Source organism: Ascaphus truei, chromosome 6 (assembly GCF_040206685.1).
Source record: "Ascaphus truei isolate aAscTru1 chromosome 6, aAscTru1.hap1, whole genome shotgun sequence".
Taxonomy (NCBI): Eukaryota; Metazoa; Chordata; class Amphibia; order Anura; family Ascaphidae; genus Ascaphus; species Ascaphus truei.
The window spans coordinates 136,325,964-136,346,097 of NC_134488.1; the positions used below are offsets into that span (position 1 = coordinate 136,325,964).

Sequence of the window (20,134 nt, forward strand, 5' to 3'; positions counted from 1 at the left end):
GCAAAGGCCAGTCCTGTCTAATACATGCACAGTATGAGAGGGGGGACAGACACTCCGCACTGACCTCCTGCAGCAAAGGCCAATCCTGTCTAATACATGCACAGTATGAGAGGGTGAACAGACACTCCGCACTGACCTCCTGCAGCAAAGGCCAGTCCTGTCTAATACATGCACAGTATGAGAGGGGAGACAGATACTCCGCACTGACCTCCTGCAGCAAAGGCCAGTCCTGTCTAATACATGCACAATATGAGAGGGAGGACAGACACTCCGCACTGACCTCCTGCAGCAAAGGCCAGTCCTGTCTAATACATGCACAGTATGAGAGGGGAGACAGATACTCCGCACTGACCTCCTGCAGCAAAGGCCAGTCCTGTCTAATACATGCACAGTATGAGAGGGGAGACAGATACTCCGCACTGACCTCCTGCAGCAAAGGCCAGTCCTGTCTAATACATGCACAGTATGAGGGGAGACAGATACTCCGCACTGACCTCCTGCAGCAAAGGCCAGTCCTGTCTAATACATGCAAAGTATGAGAGGGGAGACAGATACTCCGCACTGACCTCCTGCAGCAAAGGCCAGTCCTGTCTAATACATGCAAAGTATGAGAGGGGGGACAGACACTCCGCACTGACCTCCTGCAGCAAAGGCCAGTCCTGTCTAATACATGCAAAGTATGAGAGGGGAGACAGATACTCCGCACTGACCTCCTGCAGCAAAGGCCAGTCCTGTCTAATACATGCACAGTATGAGAGGGGGGACAGACACTCCGCACTGACCTCCTGCAGCAAAGGCCAGTCCTGTCTAATACATGCACAGTATGAGAGGGGAGACAGATACTCCGCACTAACCTCCTGCAGCAAAGGCCAGTCCTGTCTAATACATGCACAGTATGAGAGGGGAGACAGATACTCTGCACTGACCTCCTGCAGCAAAGGCCAGTCCTGTCTAATACATGCAAAGTATGAGAGGGGAGACAGATACTCCGCACTGACCTCCTGCAGCAAAGGCCAGTCCTGTCTAATACATGCACAGTATGAGAGGGGGGACAGACACTCCGCACTGACCTCCTGCAGCCTGCTCCGCGCGCCCCTGTGCTCCCCCATTCGTGGTTGTGTGCAGAGCGCTGGGCACACGCACGCAGCTTTGCCTGTAACTGTCTCTCTGTAGCAGCCCCGGTGTGTCCCTTTGTGTCTGTCTCTCTGTGGCAGCCCCGGTGTGTCCCTTTGTGTCTGTCTCACTGTGGCAGCCCCGGTGTGTCCCTTTGTGTCTGTCTCTCTGTGGCAGCCCCGGTGTGTCCCTTTGTGTCTGTCTCTCTGTGGCAGCCCCGGTGTGTCCCTTTGTGTCTGTCTCTCTGTGGCAGCCCCGGTGTGTCCCTTTGTGTCTGTCTCTCTGTGGCAGCCCCGGTGTGTCCCTTTGTGTCTGTCTCTCTGTGGCAGCCCCGGTGTGTCCCTTTGTGTCTGTCTCTCTGTGGCAGCCCCGGTGTGTCCCTTTGTGTCTGTCTCTCTGTAGCAGCCCCGGTGTGTCCCTTTGTGGCTGTCTCTCTGTAGCAGCCCCGGTGTGTCCCTTTGTGTCTGTCTCTCTGTGGCAGCCCCGGTGTGTCCCTTTGTGTCTGTCTCTCTGTGGCAGCCCCGGTGTGTCCCTTTGTGTCTGTCTCTCTGTGGCAGCCCCGGTGTGTCCCTTTGTGTCTGTCTCTCTGTGGCAGCCCCGGTGTGTCCCTTTGTGTCTGTCTCTCTGTGGCAGCCCCGGTGTGTCCCTTTGTGTCTGTCTCTCTGTGGCAGCCCCGGTGTGTCCCTTTGTGTCTGTCTCTCTGTGGCAGCCCCGGTGTGTCCCTTTGTGTCTGTCTCTCTGTAGCAGCCCCGGTGTGTCCCTTTGTGGCTGTCTCTCTGTAGCAGCCCCGGTGTGTCCCTTTGTGTCTGTCTCTCTGTGGCAGCCCCGGTGTGTCCCTTTGTGTTAAGTTACTTTGTTTTCCCAGCGATAACACCCACGCCGGTCCAGCCACGGAGAACAATCAGCGGCCGTGTCTGTGCAGACGGGAGGGGCAGCGGGCTTATACGGATCAGTCATTATATTACAATATACAGGCACGTGTGAGATTGTATCTCTGTATATGCAGCAGGGGTCTGTGTATACCACCGACAGTGAGAAGGGCAAGGGGGTTAATCATGTGACCTCGATACTGTCCTGATCAGCACTATCGCAGTTTAATGAGTAACATCCCAGTGTCAGTGTGTAAATGTGTGTGGAAGGTGTCGGGGTGTATCAGTGTGTAAATGTGTGTGGAAGGTGTCGGGGTGTATCAGTGTATAAATGTGTGTGGAAGGTGTCAGTGTATAACTGTGTGTAAATGTGTGTGGAAGGTGTCGGTGTGTAAGTGTGTAAATGTGTATGGAAGGTGTCGGTGTGTATCAGTGTATAAATGTGTGTGGAAGGTGTTGGTGTGTATCAGTGTGTAAATGTGTGTGGAAGGTGTCGGGGTGTATCAGTGTGTAAATGTGTGTGGAAGGTGTCGGGGTGTATCAGTGTGTAAATGTGTATGGAAGGTGTCGGGGTGTATCAGTGTATAAATGTGTGTGGAAGGTGTCAGTGTATAACTGTGTGTAAATGTGTGTGGAAGGTGTCGGTGTGTAAGTGTGTAAATGTGTATGGAAGGTGTCGGTGTGTATCAGTGTATAAATGTGTGTGGAAGGTGTTGGTGTGTATCAGTGTGTAAATGTGTGTGGAAGGTGTCGGGGTGTATCAGTGTGTAAATGTGTGTGGAAGGTGTCGGGGTGTATCAGTGTGTAAATGTGTATGGAAGGTGTCGGTGTGTATCAGTGTGTAAATGTGTGTGGAATGTGTCGGTGTGTATCAGTGTGTAAATGTGTATGGAAGGTGTCAGTGTGTAACATTGTGTAAATGTGTACGGAATGTGTCGGTGTGTACCAGTGTGTAAATGTGTATGGAAGGTGTCGGTGTGTATCAGTGTGTAAATGTGTGTGGAAGGTGTTGTGTGTACCAGTGTGTAAATGTGTATGGAAGGTGTCGGTGTGTATCAGTGTGTAAATGTGTGTGGAAGGTGTCGGTGTGTATCAGTGTGTAAATGTGTGTGGAAGGTGTCGGTGTGTATCAGTGTGTAAATGTGTATGGAAGGTGTCGGGGTGTATCCGTGTGTAAATGTGAATGGAAGGTGTCGGGGTGTATCAGTGTGTAAATGTGTGTGGAAGGTGTTGGTGTGTATCAGTGTGTAAATGTGTGTGGATGGTGTTGGTGTGTATCAGTATATAAATGTGTGTGGAAGGTGTCAGTGTATAACTGTGTGTAAATGTGTGTGGAAGGTGTCGGTGTGTAAGTGTGTAAATGTGTATCAGTATATAAATGTGTGTGGAAGGTGTCAGTGTATAACTGTGTGTAAATGTGTGTGGAAGGTGTCGGTGTGTAAGTGTGTAAATGTGTATGGAAGGTGTCGGTGTGTATCAGTGTATAAATGTGTGTGGAAGGTGTCGGGGTGTATCAGTGTGTAAATGTGTGTGGAAGGTTTTGGTGTGTATCAGTATATAAATGTGTGTGGAAGGTGTCAGTGTATAACTGTGTGTAAATGTGTGTGGAAGGTGTCGGGGTGTATCAGTGTGTAAATGTGTGTGGAAGGTGTCGGTGTGTATCGGTGTGTAAATGTGTGTGGAAGGTGTCGGGGTGTATCGGTGTGTAAATGTGTATGGAAGGTGTCAGGGTAAGGGGGTTAATCATGTGACCTCGATACTGTCCTGATCAGCACTATCGCAGTTTAATGAGTAACATCCCAGTGTCAGTGTGTAAATGTGTGTGGAAGGTGTCGGGGTGTATCAGTGTGTAAATGTGTGTGGAAGGTGTCGGGGTGTATCAGTGTGTAAATGTGTGTGGAAGGTGTCGGTGTGTATCGGTGTGTAAATGTGTGTGGAAGGTGTCGGGGTGTATCGGTGTGTAAATGTGTGTGGAAGGTGTCGGAGTGTATCAGTGTGTAAATGTGTGTGGAAGGTGCCGGGGTGTATCGGTGTGTAAATGTGTGTGGAAGGTGTCGGGGTGTATCGGTGTGTAAATGTGTGTGGAAGGTGTCGGGGTGTATCGGTGTGTAAATGTGTATGGAAGGTGTCGGTGTGTATCAGTGTGTAAATGTGTGTGGAAGGTGTTGGTGTGTATCAGTGTGTAAATGTGTGTGGAAGGTGTCGGTGTGTATCAGTGTGTAAATGTGTGTGGAAGGTGTCGGGGTGTATCGGTGTGTAAATGTGTGTGGAAGGTGTTGGTGTGTATCAGTGTGTAAATGTGTGTGGAAGGTGTCGGTGTGTATCGGTGTGTAAATGTGTGTGGAAGGTGTCGGGGTGTATCGGTGTGTAAATGTGTGTGGAAGGTGTCGGTGTGTATCAGTGTGTAAATGTGTGTGGAAGGTGTCGGGGTGTATCGGTGTGTAAATGTGTGTGGAAGGTGTCGGGGTGTATCGGTGTGTAAATGTGTATGGAAGGTGTCGGTGTGTATCAGTGTGTAAATGTGTGTGGAAGGTGTTGGTGTGTATCAGTGTGTAAATGTGTGTGGAAGGTGTCGGGGTGTATCGGTGTGTAAATGTGTGTGGAAGGTGTCGGTGTGTATCAGTGTGTAAATGTGTGTGGAAGGTGTCGGGGTGTATCGGTGTGTAAATGTGTGTGGAAGGTGTCGGGGTGTATCGGTGTGTAAATGTGTATGGAAGGTGTCGGTGTGTATCAGTGTGTAAATGTGTGTGGAAGGTGTTGGTGTATAACTGTGTGTAAATGTGTGTGGAAGGTGTCAGGGTGTATCAGTGTGTAAATGTGTGTGGAAGGTGTTGTATATAACTGTGTGTAAATGTGTGTGGAAGGTCTCAGTGTGTATCAGTGTGTAAATGTGTGTGGAAGGTGTCGGGGTGTATCGGTGTGTAAATGTGTGTGGAAGGTGTCAGGGTGTATCAGTGTGTAAATGTGTGTGGAAGGTCTCGGTGTGTATCAGTGTGTAAATGTGTGTGGAAGGTGTCGGGGTGTATCGGTGTGTAAATGTGTGTGGAAGGTGTTGGTGTGTGTCAGTGTGTAAATGTGTATGGAAGGTGTCGGGGTGTATCGGTGTGTAAATGTGTGTGGCAGGTGTCGGTGTGTATCAGCGTGTAAATGTGTGTGGAAGGTGTTGGTGTGTACCAGTGTGTAAATGTGTATGGAAGGTGTCGGGGTGTGTCAGTGTGTAAATGTGTATGGAAGGTGTCGGGGTGTATCGGTGTGTAAATGTGTGTGGAAGGTGTCGGTGTGTATCAGTGTGTAAATGTGTGTGGAAGGTGTCGGGGTGTATCAGTGTGTAAATGTGTGTGGAAGGTGTCGGTGTGTATCAGTGTGTAAATGTGTGTGGAAGGTGTTGGTGTGTATCAGTGTGTAAATGTGTGTGGAAGGTGTCGGGGTGTATCGGTGTGTAAATGTGTGTGGAAGGTGTTGGTGTGTGTCAGTGTGTAAATGTGTATGGAAGGTGTCGGGGTGTATCGGTGTGTAAATGTGTGTGGCAGGTGTCGGTGTGTATCAGCGTGTAAATGTGTGTGGAAGGTGTTGGTGTGTACCAGTGTGTAAATGTGTATGGAAGGTGTCGGGGTGTGTCAGTGTGTAAATGTGTATGGAAGGTGTCGGGGTGTATCGGTGTGTAAATGTGTGTGGAAGGTGTCGGTGTGTATCAGTGTGTAAATGTGTGTGGAAGGTGTCGGGGTGTATCAGTGTGTAAATGTGTGTGGAAGGTGTCGGTGTGTATCAGTGTGTAAATGTGTGTGGAAGGTGTTGGTGTGTACCAGTGTGTAAATGTGTATGGAAGGTGTCGGTGTGTATCAGTGTGTAAATGTGTGTGGAAGGTGTCGGGGTGTATCGGTGTGTAAATGTGTATGGAAGGTGTCGGTGTGTATCAGCGTGTAAATGTGTGTGGAAGGTGTTGGTGTGTATCAGTGTGTAAATGTGTGTGGAAGGTGTTGGTGTGTATCAGTGTGTAAATGTGTGTGTAAGGTGTTGGTATATAACTGTGTGTAAATGTGTGTGGAAGGTGTTGGTGTGTATCAGTGTGTAAATGTGTGTGGAAGGTGTTGGTGTGTATCAGTGTGTAAATGTGTATGGAAGGTGTCGGGGTGTATCAGTGTGTAAATGTGTATGGAAGGTGTCGGGGTGTATCGGTGTGTAAATGTGTATGGAAGGTGTCGGTGTGTATCAGCGTGTAAATGTGTGTGGAAGGTGTTGGTGTGTATCAGTGTGTAAATGTGTGTGGAAGGTGTTGGTGTGTATCAGTGTGTAAATGTGTGTGTAAGGTGTTGGTATATAACTGTGTGTAAATGTGTGTGGAAGGTGTTGGTGTGTATCAGTGTGTAAATGTGTGTGGAAGGTGTTGGTGTGTATCAGTGTGTAAATGTGTATGGAAGGTGTCGGTGTGTATCAGTGTGTAAATGTGTGTGGAAGGTGTTGGTGTGTATCAGTGTGTAAATGTGTGGAAGGTGTCGGTGTGTATCAGTGTGTAAATGTGTGTGGAAGGTGTCGGTGTGTATCAGTGTGTAAATGTGTGTGGAAGGTGTTGGTGTGTATCAGTGTGTAAATGTGTGTGGAAGGTGTTGGTGTGTATCAGTGTGTAAATGTGTGTGGAAGGTGTTGGTGTGTATCAGTGTGTAAATGTGTATGGAAGGTGTCGGGGTGTATCAGTGTGTAAATGTGTGTGGAAGGTGTCGGTGTGTATCAGTGTGTAAATGTGTGTGGAAGGTGTTGGTGTGTATCAGTGTGTAAATGTGTGTGGAAGGTGTTGGTGTGTATCAGTGTGTAAATGTGTGTGGAAGGTGTTGGTGTGTATCAGTGTGTAAATGTGTGTGGAAGGTGTCGGTGTGTATCAGTGTGTAAATGTGTATGGAAGGTGTTGGTGTGTATCAGTGTGTAAATGTGTGTGGAAGGTGTCGGGGTGTATCAGTGTGTAAATGTGTATGGAAGGCGTCGGGGTGTATCGGTGTGTAAATGTGTGTGGAAGGTGTTGGTGTGTATCAGTGTGTAAATGTGTATGGAAGGTGTTGGTGTGTATCGGTGTGTAAATGTGTATGGAAGGTGTTGGTGTGTATCAGTGTGTAAATGTGTGTGGAAGGTGTTGGTGTGTATCAGTGTGTAAATGTGTATGGAAGGTGTCGGGGTGTATCGGTGTGTAAATGTGTATGGAAGGTGTTGGTGTGTATTAGTGTGTAAATGTGTGTGGAAGGTGTCGGTGTGTATCAATGTGTAAATGTGTATGGAAGGTCTCGGTGTGTATCAGTGTGTAAATGTGTATGGAAGGTGTTGGTGTGTATCAGTGTGTAAATGTGTATGGAAGGTGTCAGTGTGTACCAGTGTGTAAATGTGTATGGAAGGTGTTGGTGTGTATCAGTGTGTAAATGTGTATGGAAGGTGTCAGTGTGTAACATTGTGTATATGTGTGTGGAAGGTGTCGGTGTGTATCAGTGTGTAAATGTGTGTGGAAGGTGTTGGTGTGTATCAGTGTGTAAATGTGTATGGAAGGTGTCGGGGTGTATCGGTGTGTAAATGTGTATGGAAGGTGTTGGTGTGTATTAGTGTGTAAATGTGTGTGGAAGGTGTCGGTGTGTATCAATGTGTGTAAATGTGTATGGAAGGTGTCGGTGTGTATCAGTGTGTAAATGTGTATGGAAGGTGTTGGTGTGTATCAGTGTGTAAATGTGTGGAAGGTGTCGGTGTGTACCAGTGTGTAAATGTGTATGGAAGGTGTTGGTGTGTAAGTGTGTAAATGTGTATGGAAGGTGTCAGTGTGTAACATTGTGTATATGTGTGTGGAAGGTGTCGGTGTGTATCGGTGTGTAAATGTGTATGGAAGGTGTTGGTGTGTATCAGTGTGTAAATGTGTGTGGAAGGTGTTGGTGTGTATCAGTGTGTAAATGTGTATGGAAGGTGTCGGGGTGTATCGGTGTGTAAATGTGTATGGAAGGTGTTGGTGTGTATTAGTGTGTAAATGTGTGTGGAAGGTGTCGGTGTGTATCAATGTGTAAATGTGTATGGAAGGTCTCGGTGTGTATCAGTGTGTAAATGTGTATGGAAGGTGTTGGTGTGTATCAGTGTGTAAATGTGTGTGGAAGGTCTCGGTGTGTATCAGTGTGTAAATGTGTATGGAAGGTGTCGGTGTGTACCAGTGTGTAAATGTGTATGGAAGGTGTTGGTGTGTAAGTGTGTAAATGTGTATGGAAGGTGTCAGTGTTTAACATTGTGTATATGTGTGTGGAAGGTGTCGGTGTGTATCGGTGTGTAAATGTGTATGGAAGGTGTTGGTGTGTATCAGTGTGTAAATGTGTGTGGAAGGTGTTGGTGTGTATCAGTGTGTAAATGTGTATGGAAGGTGTCGGGGTGTATCGGTGTGTAAATGTGTATGGAAGGTGTTGGTGTGTATTAGTGTGTAAATGTGTGTGGAAGGTGTCGGTGTGTATCAATGTGTAAATGTGTATGGAAGGTCTCGGTGTGTATCAGTGTGTAAATGTGTATGGAAGGTGTCAGGGTGTACCAGTGTGTAAATGTGTATGGAAGGTCTCGGTGTGTATCAGTGTGTAAATGTGTATGGAAGGTGTCAGGGTAAGGGGGTTAATCATGTGACCTCGATACTGTCCTGATCAGCACTATCACAGTTTAATGACTAACATCCCAGTGTCAGTGTGTAAATGTGTGTGGAATGTGTCAGTGTGTAACATTGTGTAAATGTGTATGGAAGGTGTTGGTGTGTATTAGTGTGTAAATGTGTATGGAAGGTGTCGGTGTGTATCAATGTGTAAATGTGTATGGAAGGTGTCGGTGTGTATCAATGTGTAAATGTGTATGGAAGGTGTCGGTGTGTATCAGTGTGTAAATGTGTGTGGAAGGTGTCGGTGTGTACCAGTGTGTAAATGTGTGTGGAAGGTGTTGGTGTGGATCAGTGTGTAAATGTGTATGGAAGGTGTCAGTGTGTAACATTGTGTAAATGTGTACGGAAGGTGTCGGTGTGTATCAGTGTGTAAATGTGTATGGAAGGTGTCGGGGTGTATCAGTGTGTAAATGTGTATGGAAGGTGTCAGTGTGTAACATTGTGTATATGTGTGTGGAAGGTGTCGGTGTGTATCAGTGTGTAAATGTGTGTGGAAGGTGTCGGTGTGTATCAATGTGTAAATGTGTGTGGAAGGTGTTGGTGTGTATCAGTGTGTAAATGTGTATGGAAGGTGTCGGAGTGTATCAGTGTGTAAATGTGTATGGAAGGTGTCGGAGTGTATCAGTGTGTAAATGTGTATGGAAGGTGTCGGAGTGTATCAGTGTGTAAATGTGTATGGAAGGTGTCGGAGTGTATCAGTGTGTAAATGTGTGTGGAAGGTGCCGGGGTGTATCGGTGTGTAAATGTGTGTGGAAGGTGTCGGTGTGTATCAGTGTGTAAATGTGTATGGAAGGTGTCGGGGTGTATCGGTGTGTAAATGTGTGTGGAAGGTGTCGGTGTGTATCAGTGTGTAAATGTGTATGGAAGGTGTCAGTGTGTAACATTGTGTAAATGTGTGTGGAAGGTGTCAGTGTGTATCAGTGTGTAAATGTGTATGGAAGGTGTCGGGGTGTATCAGTGTGTAAATGTGTGTGGAAGGTGTTGGTGTGTATCAGTGTGTAAATGTGTGTGGAATGTGTCGGGGTGTATCAGTGTGTAAATGTGTATGGAAGGTGTCGGGGTGTATCAGTGTGTAAATGTGTGTGGAAGGTGTCAGGGTGTATCAGTGTGTAAATGTGTATGGAAGGTGTCGGGGTGTATCAGTGTGTAAATGTGTATGGAAGGTGTTGGTGTGTATCAGTGTGTAAATGTGTGTGGAAGGTGTTGGTGTGTACCAGTGTGTAAATGTGTATGGAAGGTGTCGGGGTGTATCGGTGTGTAAATGTGTATGGAAGGTGTCGGTGTGTATCAGTGTGTAAATGTGTGTGGAAGGTGTTGGTGTGTATCAGTGTGTAAATGTGTATGGAAGGTGTTGGTGTATAACTGTGTGTAAATGTGTATGGAAGGTGTCGGTGTGTATCACTGTGTAAATGTGTATGGAAGGTGTCGGTGTGTATCAGTGTGTAAATGTGTATGGAATGTGTCAGTGTGTAACAGTGTGTAAATGTGTATGGAAGGTGTCAGTGTGTATCAGTGTGTAAATGTGTATGGAAGGTGTCGGTGTGTATCAGTGTGTAAATGTGTATGGAAGGTGTCGGTGTGTATCAGTGTGTAAATGTGTGTGGAAGGTGTCGGTGTGTATCAGTGTGTAAATGTGTGTGGAAGGGGTTGGTGTGTATCAGTGTGTAAATGTGTGTGGAAGGTGTCGGAGTGTATCAATGTGTAAATGTGTATGGAAGGTGTTGGTGTATAACTGTGTGTAAATGTGTATGGAAGGTGTCAGGGTGTATCAGTGTGTAAATGTGTTTGGGAGGTGTTGGTGTGTATCAATGTGTAAATGTGTATGGAAGGTGTTGGTGTATAACTGTGTGTAAATGTGTATGGAAGGTGTCGGGGTGTATCAGTGTGTAAATGTGTGTGGAAGGTGTTGGTGTGTCTGAGTGTGTAAATGTGTATGGAAGGTGTTGGTGTATAACTGTGTGTAAATGTGTGTGGAAGTTGTCGGTGTGTATCAGTGTGTAAATGTGTTTGGGAGGTGTTGGTGTGTACCAGTGTGTAAATGTGTATGGAAGGTGTCGGTGTGTATCAGTGTGTAAATGTGTGTGGAAGGTGTTGGTGTGTACCAGTGTGTAAATGTGTATGGAAGGTGTCGGGTGTATCAGTGTGTAAATGTGTGTGGAAGGTGTTGGTGTGTATGAGTGTGTAAATGTGTATGGAAGGTGTTGGTGTATAACTGTGTGTAAATGTGTGTGGAAGGTGTCGGTGTGTATCGGTGTGTAAATGTGTATGGAAGGTGTCGGGTGTATCGGTGTGTAAATGTTTGTGTAAGGTGTTGGTGTGTATCAGTGTGTAAATGTGTATGGAAGGTGTCGGGGTGTATCAGTGTGTAAATGTGTGTGGAAGGTGTTGGTGTGTACCAGTGTGTAAATGTGTATGGAAGGTGTCGGGTGTATCAGTGTGTAAATGTGTGTGGAAGGTGTTGGTGTGTATGAGTGTGTACATGTGTATGGAAGGTGTTGGTGTATAACTGTGTGTAAATGTGTGTGGAAGGTGTCGGTGTGTATCGGTGTGTAAATGTGTATGGAAGGTGTCGGGTGTATCGGTGTGTAAATGTTTGTGTAAGGTGTTGGTGTGTATCAGTGTGTAAATGTGTATGGAAGGTGTCGGGGTGTATCGGTGTGTAAATGTGTATGGAAGGTGTCAGTGTGTATCAGTGTGTAAATGTGTATGGAAGGTGTCAGTGTGTAACATTGTGTAAATGTGTGTGGAAGGTGTCGGTGTGTATCAGTGTGTAAATGTGTATGGAAGGTGTCAGTGTGTAACATTGTGTAAATGTGTACGGAATGTGTCGGTGTGTATCAGTGTGTAAATGTGTATGGAAGGTGTCGGTGTGTATCAGTGTGTAAATGTGTGTGGAAGGTGTTGTGTGTACCAGTGTGTAAATGTGTGTGGAAGGTGTCGGTGTGTATCAGTGTGTAAATGTGTGTGGAAGGTGTCGGTGTGTATCAGTGTGTAAATGTGTATGGAAGGTGTCGGGGTGTATCCGTGTGTAAATGTGTATGGAAGGTGTCGGGGTGTATCAGTGTGTAAATGTGTGTGGAAGGTGTTGGTGTGTATCAGTGTGTAAATGTGTATGGAAGGTGTCAGTGTGTACCAGTGTGTAAATGTGTATGGAAGGTGTTGGTGTGTATCAGTGTGTAAATGTGTATGGAAGGTGTCAGTGTGTAACATTGTGTATATGTGTGTGGAAGGTGTCGGTGTGTATCAGTGTGTAAATGTGTGTGGAAGGTGTTGGTGTGTATCAGTGTGTAAATGTGTATGGAAGGTGTCGGGGTGTATCGGTGTGTAAATGTGTATGGAAGGTGTTGGTGTGTATTAGTGTGTAAATGTGTGTGGAAGGTGTCGGTGTGTATCAATGTGTGTAAATGTGTATGGAAGGTGTCGGTGTGTATCAGTGTGTAAATGTGTATGGAAGGTGTTGGTGTGTATCAGTGTGTAAATGTGTGTGGAAGGTGTCGGTGTGTACCAGTGTGTAAATGTGTATGGAAGGTGTTGGTGTGTAAGTGTGTAAATGTGTATGGAAGGTGTCAGTGTGTAACATTGTGTATATGTGTGTGGAAGGTGTCGGTGTGTATCGGTGTGTAAATGTGTATGGAAGGTGTTGGTGTGTATCAGTGTGTAAATGTGTGTGGAAGGTGTTGGTGTGTATCAGTGTGTAAATGTGTATGGAAGGTGTCGGGGTGTATCGGTGTGTAAATGTGTATGGAAGGTGTTGGTGTGTATTAGTGTGTAAATGTGTGTGGAAGGTGTCGGTGTGTATCAATGTGTAAATGTGTATGGAAGGTCTCGGTGTGTATCAGTGTGTAAATGTGTGTGGAAGGTGTCGGTGTGTATCAGTGTGTAAATGTGTGTGGAAGGTGTCGGTGTGTATCGGTGTGTAAATGTGTATGGAAGGTGTTGGTGTGTATCAGTGTGTAAATGTGTGTGGAAGGGTTCGGTGTGTACCAGTGTGTAAATGTGTATGGAAGGTGTTGGTGTGTAAGTGTGTAAATGTGTATGGAAGGTGTCAGTGTGTAACATTGTGTATATGTGTGTGGAAGGTGTCGGTGTGTATCGGTGTGTAAATGTGTATGGAAGGTGTTGGTGTGTATCAGTGTGTAAATGTGTGTGGAAGGTGTTGGTGTGTATCAGTGTGTAAATGTGTATGGAAGGTGTCGGGGTGTATCGGTGTGTAAATGTGTATGGAAGGTGTTGGTGTGTATTAGTGTGTAAATGTGTGTGGAAGGTGTCGGTGTGTATCAATGTGTAAATGTGTATGGAAGGTCTCGGTGTGTATCAGTGTGTAAATGTGTATGGAAGGTGTCAGGGTAAGGGGGTTAATCATGTGACCTCGATACTGTCCTGATCAGCACTATCACAGTTTAATGACTAACATCCCAGTGTCAGTGTGTAAATGTGTGTGGAATGTGTCAGTGTGTAACATTGTGTAAATGTGTATGGAAGGTGTTGGTGTGTATTAGTGTGTAAATGTGTATGGAAGGTGTCGGTGTGTATCAATGTGTAAATGTGTATGGAAGGTGTCGGTGTGTATCAGTGTGTAAATGTGTGTGGAAGGTGTCGGTGTGTACCAGTGTGTAAATGTGTGTGGAAGGTGTTGGTGTGTATCAGTGTGTAAATGTGTATGGAAGGTGTCAGTGTGTAACATTGTGTAAATGTGTACGGAAGGTGTCGGTGTGTATCAGTGTGTAAATGTGTATGGAAGGTGTCGGGGTGTATCAGTGTGTAAATGTGTATGGAAGGTGTCAGTGTGTAACATTGTGTATATGTGTGTGGAAGGTGTCGGTGTGTATCAGTGTGTAAATGTGTGTGGAAGGTGTCGGTGTGTATCAATGTGTAAATGTGTGTGGAAGGTGTTGGTGTGTATCAGTGTGTAAATGTGTATGGAAGGTGTCAGTGTGTAACAGTGTGTAAATGTGTATGGAAGGTGTCGGAGTGTATCAGTGTGTAAATGTGTATGGAATGTGTCAGTGTGTAACAGTGTGTAAATGTGTATGGAAGGTGTCGGAGTGTATCAGTGTGTAAATGTGTGTGGAAGGTGCCGGGGTGTATCGGTGTGTAAATGTGTGTGGAAGGTGTCGGTGTGTATCAGTGTGTAAATGTGTATGGAAGGTGTCGGGGTGTATCGGTGTGTAAATGTGTGTGGAAGGTGTCGGTGTGTATCAGTGTGTAAATGTGTATGGAAGGTGTCAGTGTGTAACATTGTGTAAATGTGTGTGGAAGGTGTCAGTGTGTATCAGTGTGTAAATGTGTATGGAAGGTGTCGGGGTGTATCAGTGTGTAAATGTGTGTGGAAGGTGTTGGTGTGTATCAGTGTGTAAATGTGTGTGGAATGTGTCGGGGTGTATCAGTGTGTAAATGTGTATGGAAGGTGTCAGGGTGTATCAGTGTGTAAATGTGTGTGGAAGGTGTCAGGGTGTATCAGTGTGTAAATGTGTATGGAAGGTGTCGGGGTGTATCAGTGTGTAAATGTGTATGGAAGGTGTTGGTGTGTATCAGTGTGTAAATGTGTATGGAAGGTGTTGGTGTATAACTGTGTGTAAATGTGTATGGAAGGTGTCGGTGTGTATCAGTGTGTAAATGTGTATGGAAGGTGTCGGTGTGTATCAGTGTGTAAATGTGTATGGAATGTGTCAGTGTGTAACAGTGTGTAAATGTGTATGGAAGGTGTCAGTGTGTATCAGTGTGTAAATGTGTATGGAAGGTGTCGGTGTGTATCAGTGTGTAAATGTGTATGGAAGGTGTCGGTGTGTATCAGTGTGTAAATGTGTGTGGAAGGTGTCGGTGTGTATCAGTGTGTAAATGTGTGTGGAAGGGGTTGGTGTGTATCAGTGTGTAAATGTGTGTGGAAGGTGTCGGAGTGTATCAATGTGTAAATGTGTATGGAAGGTGTTGGTGTATAACTGTGTGTAAATGTGTATGGAAGGTGTCAGGGTGTATCAGTGTGTAAATGTGTTTGGGAGGTGTTGGTGTGTATCAATGTGTAAATGTGTATGGAAGGTGTTGGTGTATAACTGTGTGTAAATGTGTATGGAAGGTGTCGGGGTGTATCAGTGTGTAAATGTGTGTGGAAGGTGTTGGTGTGTCTGAGTGTGTAAATGTGTATGGAAGGTGTTGGTGTATAACTGTGTGTAAATGTGTGTGGAAGTTGTCGGTGTGTATCAGTGTGTAAATGTGTTTGGGAGGTGTTGGTGTGTACCAGTGTGTAAATGTGTATGGAAGGTGTCGGTGTGTATCAGTGTGTAAATGTGTGTGGAAGGTGTTGGTGTGTACCAGTGTGTAAATGTGTATGGAAGGTGTCGGGTGTATCAGTGTGTAAATGTGTGTGGAAGGTGTTGGTGTGTATGAGTGTGTAAATGTGTATGGAAGGTGTTGGTGTATAACTGTGTGTAAATGTGTGTGGAAGGTGTCGGTGTGTATCGGTGTGTAAATGTGTATGGAAGGTGTCGGGTGTATCGGTGTGTAAATGTTTGTGTAAGGTGTTGGTGTGTATCAGTGTGTAAATGTGTATGGAAGGTGTCGGGGTGTATCAGTGTGTAAATGTGTGTGGAAGGTGTTGGTGTGTACCAGTGTGTAAATGTGTATGGAAGGTGTCGGGTGTATCAGTGTGTAAATGTGTGTGGAAGGTGTTGGTGTGTATGAGTGTGTACATGTGTATGGAAGGTGTTGGTGTATAACTGTGTGTAAATGTGTGTGGAAGGTGTCGGTGTGTATCGGTGTGTAAATGTGTATGGAAGGTGTCGGGTGTATCGGTGTGTAAATGTTTGTGTAAGGTGTTGGTGTGTATCAGTGTGTAAATGTGTATGGAAGGTGTCGGGGTGTATCGGTGTGTAAATGTGTATGGAAGGTGTCAGTGTGTATCAGTGTGTAAATGTGTATGGAAGGTGTCAGTGTGTAACATTGTGTAAATGTGTGTGGAAGGTGTCGGTGTGTATCAGTGTGTAAATGTGTATGGAAGGTGTCAGTGTGTAACATTGTGTAAATGTGTACGGAATGTGTCGGTGTGTACCAGTGTGTAAATGTGTATGGAAGGTGTCGGTGTGTATCAGTGTGTAAATGTGTGTGGAAGGTGTTGTGTGTACCAGTGTGTAAATGTGTGTGGAAGGTGTCGGTGTGTATCAGTGTGTAAATGTGTGTGGAAGGTGTCGGTGTGTATCAGTGTGTAAATGTGTATGGAAGGTGTCGGGGTGTATCCGTGTGTAAATGTGTATGGAAGGTGTCGGGGTGTATCAGTGTGTAAATGTGTGTGGAAGGTGTTGGTGTGTATCAGTGTGTAAATGTGTGTGGATGGTGTTGGTGTGTATCAGTGTATAAATGTGTGTGGAAGGTGTCAGTGTATAACTGTGTGTAAATGTGTGTGGAAGGTGTCGGTGTGTAAGTGTGTAAATGTGTATGGAAGGTGTCGGTGTGTATCAGTGTATAAATGTGTGTGGAAGGTGTTGGTGTGTATCAGTGTGTAAATGTGTGTGGAAGGTGTCGGGGTGTATCAGTGTGTAAATATGTGTGGAAGGTGTCGGGGTGTATCAGTGTGTAAATGTGTATGGAAGGTGTCGGTGTGTATCAGTGTGTAAATGTGTGTGGAATGTGTCGGTGTGTATCAGTGTGTAAATGTGTATGGAAGGTGTCAGTGTGTAACATTGTGTAAATGTGTACGGAATGTGTCGGTGTGTACCAGTGTGTAAATGTGTATGGAAGGTGTCGGTGTGTATCAGTGTGTAAATGTGTGTGGAAGGTGTTGTGTGTACCAGTGTGTAAATGTGTATGGAAGGTGTCGGTGTGTATCAGTGTGTAAATGTGTGTGGAAGGTGTCGGTGTGTATCAGTGTGTAAATGTGTGTGGAAGGTGTCGGTGTGTATCAGTGTGTAAATGTGTATGGAAGGTGTCGGGGTGTATCCGTGTGTAAATGTGAATGGAAGGTGTCGGGGTGTATCAGTGTGTAAATGTGTGTGGAAGGTGTTGGTGTGTATCAGTGTGTAAATGTGTGTGGATGGTGTTGGTGTGTATCAGTATATAAATGTGTGTGGAAGGTGTCAGTGTATAACTGTGTGTAAATGTGTGTGGAAGGTGTCGGTGTGTAAGTGTGTAAATGTGTATCAGTATATAAATGTGTGTGGAAGGTGTCAGTGTATAACTGTGTGTAAATGTGTGTGGAAGGTGTCGGTGTGTAAGTGTGTAAATGTGTATGGAAGGTGTCGGTGTGTATCAGTGTATAAATGTGTGTGGAAGGTGTCGGTGTGTATCAGTGTGTAAATGTGTGTGGAAGGTGTCGGTGTGTATCAGTGTGTAAATGTGTATGGAAGGTGTCGGTGTGTATCAGTGTGTAAATGTGTGTGGAAGGTGTCGGTGTATAACTGTGTGTAAATGTGTGTGGAAGGCGTCCATGCGAGGGGAAGGCGTCCATGCGAGGGGAAGGCGTCCATGCGAGGGGAAGGCGTCCATGCGAGGGGAAGGCGTCCATGCGAGGGGAAGGCGTCCATGCGAGGGGAAGGCGTCCATGCGAGGGGAAGGCGTCCATGCGAGGGGAGGGCGTCCATGCGAGGGGAAGGCGTCCATGCGAGGGGAAGGCGTCCATGCGAGGGGAAGGCGTCCATGCGAGGGGAAGGCGTCCATGCGAGGGGAAGGCGCCTTTGCACAGGGAAGTCGTCGGCGTGAGGGGGGGCGTGGGGAAGGAGCTGGTATACTTTGGATATGCGATTAGCATATCTCCCAGGTATCTCAGGGGGGATCCTTGTTGAGCACAGCTGTCTCTCCCCATGTTGTATGAAGGGAGGGTTCAGGGGTTTATATAGCACTTGAGACTTTACTAAAATGGGTCTCTCTTTCTCACCCTCCTTCCCCAATCAACCTGCAGTAACTTTAACCCTTTGCTAATGAGATTATCTGTCTCCGCGTCTCCCCTCCTGAAATCCCTCTCCTGGCTTCCGATCAAATCCCGTATCGCACTCAATTCTCCTCCTCACTTTTACAGCTTTACACTCTTCTGCCCCTCCTTACATCTCAGCCCTAATTTCTCGTTATATACCATCCCGAGTCTTGCGTTCTGCTCAAGGATGTCTTCTTTCTACCCCCTTTGTATCTAAAGCCCTCTCCCGCCTTAAACCTTTCTCACTTTCTGCCCTACACCTCTGGAATGCCCCAAAATCCGACTAGCACCCTCTCTATCCACCTTTAAGACCCACCTTAAGACAAACTTGCTTAAAGAAGCATATGAATAGCACTGTGGACATTCTGAACACGATACATAAAGCTTGGCTCCCTGCAGACGCACTTACCAGAACTCCCTCCTCCTGTCTCTGTACGTTCTCCCTACCTACCAATTAGATTGTAAGCTCCTCGGGGCAGGGACTCCTCTTCCTTAATGTTACTTTTATGTCTGAAGCGCTTATTATTCCCATGACCTGTTATTTGTATTATTGGTTATTTATATGATTACCACGTGGATTACTGCTCTGACGCGCTATGTACATTAATGGCGCTATATAGATTAAGACATACACACACAAACAAACGCCGCCTGTTGATTTTGCTTATATTAGCTCAGTGGATACCAGGGAAACTCAGGGAGAATAGCGTTACCTGGTTATAATAAGCTGGCGGTGTTTGTGCTGATGTAACGGAGTTTAGCGCAGCGGGTCCCTTCTATTACAAAGTATCCGTCTGATCAGGAGACGCCCGTTTGTGTGCAAAATACAGTGCAGACGTGTCTGTGTATGTGTGTGTATGTGTGCGTGTGCGTGTGCGTATGTATATATATATAGATATTACATACATACACAAAGTTTGGTGACGCGCTCCCGGAGATTAGCAGAATGAGAACAGACGGCGTGGTGGGGTTATTAGGGGCGCTGAGCGATCCGTATTCCCTTCTCCGGATCAAAACAATAAAGGACAGAAACCGCCCCGGTGCTCCCGGATCCAGAAACAGAAAGATACATTTATTTAACATCATGAGACGCAAACAATGGCATCGCAGCCAAGACCCGCCCGTTCTCAGGCGGACGCACTGCGCACAATTCAGTGTTTGCATCTCATGATGTAAAATAAATGTATCTTTATATTTTCTAAACATACACGCACACACAAACACACACATGTAACACACACACAAACACACACATGTAACACACACACAAACACACACATGTAACACACACACACACACACACATGTAACACACACACACAAACACACACATGTAACACACACACACAAACACACACATGTAACACACACACAAACACACACATGTAACACACACACAGTCCTCGTTATCCAATGTTTCACTTTACAACGAATGGCATATCCAACGCTTTGCAATGCAACCCTATGGGCCGTTATCCGACACCTGAACGTGTTATCCGACACCTGAACGCATTATCCGACGCCTGAATGCGCTATCCGACACCTGAACGCGTTATCCGACGCCTGAACGCATTATCCGACGCCTGAACGCATTATCCGACGCCTGAACGCATTATCCGACACCTGAACGCATTATCCGATACCTGAACGCATTATCCGACGCCTGAATGCGCTATCCGACACCTGAACGCGTTATCCGACGCCTGAACGCATTATCCGACGCCTGAACGCATTATCCGATACCTGAACGCATTATCCGACGCCTGAATGCGCTATCCGACACCTGAACGCGTTATCCGACACCTGAACGCATTATCCGACACCTGAACGCGTTATCCGACGCCTGAACGCATTATCCGACGCCTGAACGCATTATCCGACGCCTGAACGCATTATCCGACACCTGAACGCATTATCCGATACCTGAACGCATTATCCGACGCCTGAATGCGCTATCCGACACCTGAACGCGTTATCCGACGCCTGAACGCATTATCCGACGCCTGAACGCATTATCCGACGCCTGAACGCATTATCCGACACCTGAACGCATTATCCGACACCTGAACGCATTATCCGACGCCTGAACGCGCTATCCGACACCTGAACGCATTATCCGACGCCTGAACGCATTATCCGACACCTGAACGCATTATCCGACACCTGAACGCGCTATCCGACACCTGAACGCGTTATCCGACGCCTGAACGCATTATCCGACACCTGAACGCATTATCCGACGCCTGCATGCGCTATCCGACGCCTGAACGCATTATCCGACGCCTGAACGCATTATCCGACGCCTGCATGCGCTATCCGACGCATAAACGCATTATCCGACGCCTGAACGCATTATCCGACACCTGAACGCATTATCCGACGCCTGAACGCATTATCCGACGCCTGAACGCATTATCCGACGCCTGAACGCATTATCCGACACCTGAACGCATTATCCGACGCCTGCATGCACTATCCGACGCCTGAACGCATTATCCGACGCCTGAACGCATTATCCGACGCCTGAACGCATTATCCGACGCCTGAACGCATTATCCGATGCCTGAACGCATTATCCGACGCCTGAACGCGCTATCCGACGCCT

General features: G+C 46.3%; 1 protein-coding gene across 1 annotated transcript in view; it reads right to left on the bottom strand.

Annotated features, from left to right (window-relative positions):
• PHLDB3 (pleckstrin homology like domain family B member 3) overlaps window positions 1-18,544 on the bottom strand; it is a 112,243-nt gene extending 93,699 nt beyond the window's left edge. Inside the window, exon 1 of the mRNA XM_075606431.1 lies at window positions 18,441-18,544. The gene's annotated coding sequence lies outside the window, so the exon portion shown is untranslated. The remainder of the gene's footprint in view (window positions 1-18,440) is intronic.
• Window positions 18,545-20,134: the final 1,590 nt, after the last annotated feature.